This window comes from Papio anubis, chromosome 9 (assembly GCF_008728515.1).
Source record: "Papio anubis isolate 15944 chromosome 9, Panubis1.0, whole genome shotgun sequence".
Classification (NCBI taxonomy): domain Eukaryota; kingdom Metazoa; phylum Chordata; class Mammalia; order Primates; family Cercopithecidae; genus Papio; species Papio anubis.
In genome coordinates, this window is record NC_044984.1 from 52388161 (window position 1) to 52393471 (window position 5311).

Genomic DNA, 5311 nt, shown 5'->3' on the forward strand with positions numbered 1-5311 from the left:
TTTTTTTTGAGATGGAGTCTCACTCTGTGGCCTAGACTGGAGTACAGTGGCATGATCTTGGCTCACTGCATTCTCTGCCTCCCGGGTTCAGGCAATTCTCCTGCTTCAGCCGCCTGAGTAGCTGGGATTACAGGCGTGGGCCACCACACCCAGCTACTTTTTGTATTTGTAGTAGAGACAGGGTTTCGGCATGTTGGCCAGGCTGGTTTTGAACTTCCGACCTCAGGTTATCTGCCCTTCTTGGCCTTCTAAAGTGCTGGGATTACAGGCGTGAGCCACTGCACCTAGCCACAGACTTCTTTTTGCAAACAGTGAAAGCCAGAAGACAGTGGAGTAACATCTTTTGAATACTGAAGGAAAAAAATTGTCATCCTAGAATTCTATACCCAACAAGAGTAGCTTTCAAAAATGAAGGGGAAATAAAAACTTTTTTGGCATTTAAAATGTCAAGGATCACCAGAAGACTTGAATTATAAAAAACAGTGACAGAAGTCCTTCAAACAGAAGGAAAATTATACTAGATAGAAATCTGAATCTATACAAAACAATTTAAGAGCCCTGGAAATAGGGAATTCTATCTAATAAATGAATAAGTAATAACAGAATAGAGTAACAAAATTTTGTATGCTCGAATGAATTAATGAGTGTAGGCAATGATCAACAATGACTGAAAATGTGACAAAAAGAGAGGCAACCAGGTATTATATACCACCCATGTGAAGTAATACTGTCAAAAAATAAGAACAAAAAGAGATAATAATAATCAAACCTGACCCTGGCCACTGGATCTAACTATCAATTTACTGTCTTTACAAGAGACAGAGAAATGTGTTAAATGATATCACTGTGTTTTGATTTTTGTTTTAAAAAAAATCCAGATTTGGGAAATTCTGTAAGATAAACAATCAAATTTTTTTTTTCATCAAAAAAAGTGCAAGGGGAGAGAGATTTACAAAGAGAGAGAATTATAAACAAGAGACTCTGGAGACATATCAATTAATCACAATATATAGATCTTGTTTAGATTCCTACTTCAAACAAACATACTAAAAAAGGAAAAAGAATTCAAAATCATTCAGGGGAATGTGAACACTGGCAGTATTTTATAACATTAAAGAATTATTGAAGAGAAAATGGTTACCTATGCCAATAGAGGAGGAAGCTCACCTCAGGGGTGGGGACAGCATAGGCAAAGACATCCTCTTTAGTGAGGGGTGACAGTTTAGTAGTTACAGGAGAAAGGACACCTGCTGCAAAAACATCCTCTTACTTTGTCTCTGGGCTAGAGCTGACTGTGGTGCTCTGGTTTCTGAGAAAGGAAAATGCAGCATATTGACATGGAGACTATTTCTGTCCACCACTTCTGGCTTCCCTGGGTGTAGCAGGCACCTAAGGGCAGGGGAGAAGTGTTACTGAGGGTTTTCAAGGCCACTCTTAGCAACAAGAGAAAAGGACCTGGTGGTTTGGGTGGAACAGAGGCTTTGAGTACATTGATCTCATCCCACTCTCCCAGCTCTGCCCTGGGATTAGAAGACAAGGAAGGAGGAGAGGTATAGCACGAAGAACAGGAAAGTATGGAGGGAAGTGAAGAGAAGAAAGGAGGAGGAGAAGAGGAGAGAAGGAGGGGCTGAAGTTAGAGCTCAGGATGTGTTCAGTTGTTTTAAAGTAGCAACTGACTTAGGGCCCCTAAACAGTAGGTAGAAGATGGGCATAGTGGCTTGTTGCACTTGTAATCCCCATGACTCAGGAGGCTGAGGTAGGAGGATCACTTGAGGCCAGGAGTTTGAGACCAGCCTGGGCAGCATAGTAAGACCCTATCTCCAAAAAAATTTTAAAATTCGCTGGGTGTGGTGGTGCGGCCTGTAGTCTCAGCTACTTGAGCCCAAGAGTTAGAGGCTGCTGTGAGCTATGATCACACCACTGTACTGCAGCCTAGGTGATAGAGTGAGACCCTGTCTCTAAAAGACAAAACCAAAACCAAACCCCAGTAGGTCGAATGCTACCCTGCCTCCTCTCCCTACTTGCAGTTCAGTTCAGAGACAAAGTAGGGGTGTAAGGAGGGATAAAGGGGATCCTCTGGCTGCAGAGATTGAAGAGTTTGCTCAGTGTTGACAGGACAAGCCAGAGGACCTGACCCTGTGTATCCACAGCCACCCATGGTGAACAATGTATGCCATGGTACCTTTGTCCTGTGGTTTTCTGTTGTACAGAGATGCCAGTGAGAAATAATAATACTTATTAGTCAACATTATTAAGTACTGACTATGCCAAGCCCTATTCCAAGTGTTTCCATATTAACTCATTTCATCTTGTCAAGAATCCTTTGAGGAAGGTACAGTTATTATTAAACCCATCTAATAAGTGAAGCAACTGCGCCCAGAGAGATTAAGTAACTTTCTTAAGGTCACAAAGATATTAAGTGGCCCAGATGTAATTGAACCTAAGAAAAGTCTAGTTCCACAGCACGTGCTCTTCACAACTACCCAGAATGGTGGTGGTGACCTGGGCCAACCCTAGTGTGACCTCAGCCCCCTCCCCCAGACAGAGCTTTAGAAAGGCTCCACCTTCTTCCCCCAGAGCAGTTGGGGCCCAGGGCTGGAACTGTCTTCCCAGTGTTCTAGAAGAGACCTTGGAACACCACTAGAAAAGCCACCCTGAGCATGAAAGGTTGGTAGGGCCTCAAGGCTGGGCCAGAATTTGCCAAAAACAACAGCGGGCCTGCCCTAAACTGTTCTGAGGCTGCACAGCCTGGACCTCAGGTTGGCTTGTCCATGATTCTTATCAGCTCTCCACAGAGTGAGCGCTAGAGTCTGCGGCATTTCCATCCCGGCATATTCCGAGGGCCAGGGGAAGGCGCTGTCCCAGGCAGCACTCTCGGTGGGAGGCGGGGAGCTCGGGAAGGCCCGTATGTGAATCCCAGCCTGGCTCTTGGTGGGCAGCTGGGTCCCCTCCCCAGGTTCTGGCAGAACACCCTTGAACAATTTAGCCTGAAATAGCATAAGAACTTCTTTCCTATTTTTTTCCAGGCTTTTGGATGAAATTATATTTTACAAATGACTCATTATTATATTTATAGCTTCTCTCCAAATGATTCAAATTGTGGTTTGTCGCCTCCCTGTCTCTCAGCTCCCCCCAGCTCGACAGGAAAAAGTGCTGTTTACTGTATGGCCAGGTGTGGCTGCAAGAGCGGCTTTGCCTCTCCCTATAATTACGTTTGCCTAAGCCCTGACAAGCACCCCGGCACATTTAGTCATGAGCAGCCTTTGTTCCAGCATGTTGTCGGGAGGCAGCATCCGACATTAACTGGGCTTGGAATCTGCTCCTGTAGGAAGTGCATGTGTGTGGTGCGGGGTGCGGGGTGCGGGGAGTGGGGAGCGTGGGGGAGGCTGTGACAGAGGGTGCCTTTGTGAGGGCAGAGGCTGGAGAGGCTGGGCTGCAGCTTCTCCCTCAAAGCACCCTGTGAGAAGGCTGGGGTGGGCTACGCCCCGGAGGGCCTCAGAAGAAACGTTATTCCTTTCCACCCCCAGCCTCCATGGAGGAGCTGAGAGGGCCGCTGGTGGAGAAGCTGGTGGCTCATACATTCCAGGCTGTGCTAGTGGTCTGGCCAGTGACACTCCATGGTTCCTTGTGAGGAACCACTCTGGCTCTTTCAAGAATGGGGAGTTCTTGAATTCTCTCCCCCTTTCCAGGGAGCTCTCAGCCACAGTGATTGCTCAGCACCCCTACCCCTCCCCTCTACCCAGCTCTCAGGAAGGTGTGGTAAGGTTAGAGCAGCTTGCTCTTAAACAGGCCACCTTTGAGAGGAGGGGTGGAGAGGAGGTTGGGATGAGGTCCCATTTGTAGGAACAGTTTATTCCATTGGTCGTCCATGGGATCAAGGTCCTCTGGGTCTGTCCTGGCTGGGTACTAAGTAAAGTTAAAATCCCATAAATTTTGCAACTCACGGTGATATTCTCAGAGCCCACAACAACCCTGTGCCCCTCTGGGTCCTCGGACCTGGGGTGTGGTGATACGCAGACGCCCCTGACTGGCTTGGATTGAAGGCTGTGGGGCCGCAGCAAGAACAGTCCACCCTGAGTGTCCCGAGGCCCAGAGGCAAGCAGGGAAACAGGCTACTCTATGAGAGAACGGCTTTGCGGGAAATCTCTCCGTTCCCCTCCCTTGGCTTTAAGTGAAAAGCGAGCTCCTGTAGGTTGCAGATTCTGCAGCTGTGGTGTGGTAGTGGCTTGGGAGGTTGGGCTAGATAAGGTCGGAGCCTGAAGTTGTCCGTGGTCCAAGCCCTGGGCCCTGGTCGTGTCCCCAGATGCAACCCCAGCCCGGGTTCCTTTGAGTCTGCTTCCATTTTCACTTCTTGGCACTGCCTGAGTGAGTGGGAAGGGGACTCGGAAGGAGGTGATGTGGGAATGGGTGTGGACAAGCATAACGTCATTGTTGGTGAAATCAGTCTGAAGCCCTAACCAGATGACTTCCATCTGGGCTAAGCCGGGTCACTGTGAGGTGTGTGAGACGGGCCTGAGTGTGGCTGGGGCCAGAGACATGGAGTACAGGGTCCTCTGCCTCTGGGCGTTCCCTGGAGGTGGGAGGGGACAGCTAAGAGAAGGACAGAGAGGGTCTTGGTGAGGCAGGGGAGGGCAGAGGGAGGAAGAGTGTGGACTTACCTAGGCTGTGGGGACCTGAACTTCTTCCTAAGGCCTGAGGGAAAGAGGGACTTCCTGACAAGAAGTGCTGCCTCTTACATCCGAATGGACCAGAGCCAGGGCAGCGGGACCAGCTGGCAGCCAGACTGAGGGGCAGCCAATGCCACCGTCTGAAGCCACTATCAGGCCACCGTCTTTTATGAGAACTTTCGTCTTGTATCCACCCTACTCGTGCTGTCACCTTTTCATTTGTCTTTTGACAGTCAACATGCCCGAGTGCTGTGAACGTTATGAGAGGGGGCTGTTGGGAACACATGCTCCTGGGAATCAGCCCTTCCCTCTGTCCCGTTCCCACTCCTCCCTGATGATGCTCCTGCTCAGAACCCACTCCTCACCTCAGTGAAGCAATGCAGTGGGCACCCTGTGGACAAAGCTGGATATTGGTTCTGAATAAAAGCAAATCATGGGGAAAATCAGTGTCTCAGTAAAATGGAGTTTTCTTAGTAGAGACCAGACTGTGAAGGACCTTGCTTCATTCCATCTTTGAGGAGGATAATGATTTAGGGACATTGGCCCAAGATCAAAGTGGTATTTTTAGGCTGTATTTACTGAGCTATTTGCTGGCTACCTCCTTATTTCCAGGTAGCAACTTCTTTCTAATGTCTGAGGTGTTT

The 5311-nt window shown here is 48.5% G+C and overlaps 1 long non-coding RNA gene across 1 annotated transcript; it reads left to right on the forward strand.

Moving 5' to 3' along the window:
• Positions 1–1928: 1928 nt before the first annotated feature.
• LOC103875791 lies at positions 1929–5110 on the forward strand. The gene is made up of 2 exons (XR_634756.2): positions 1929–2667; positions 4901–5110. It is a non-coding gene; the product is annotated as an uncharacterized LOC103875791 (long non-coding RNA).
• Positions 5111–5311: the final 201 nt, after the last annotated feature.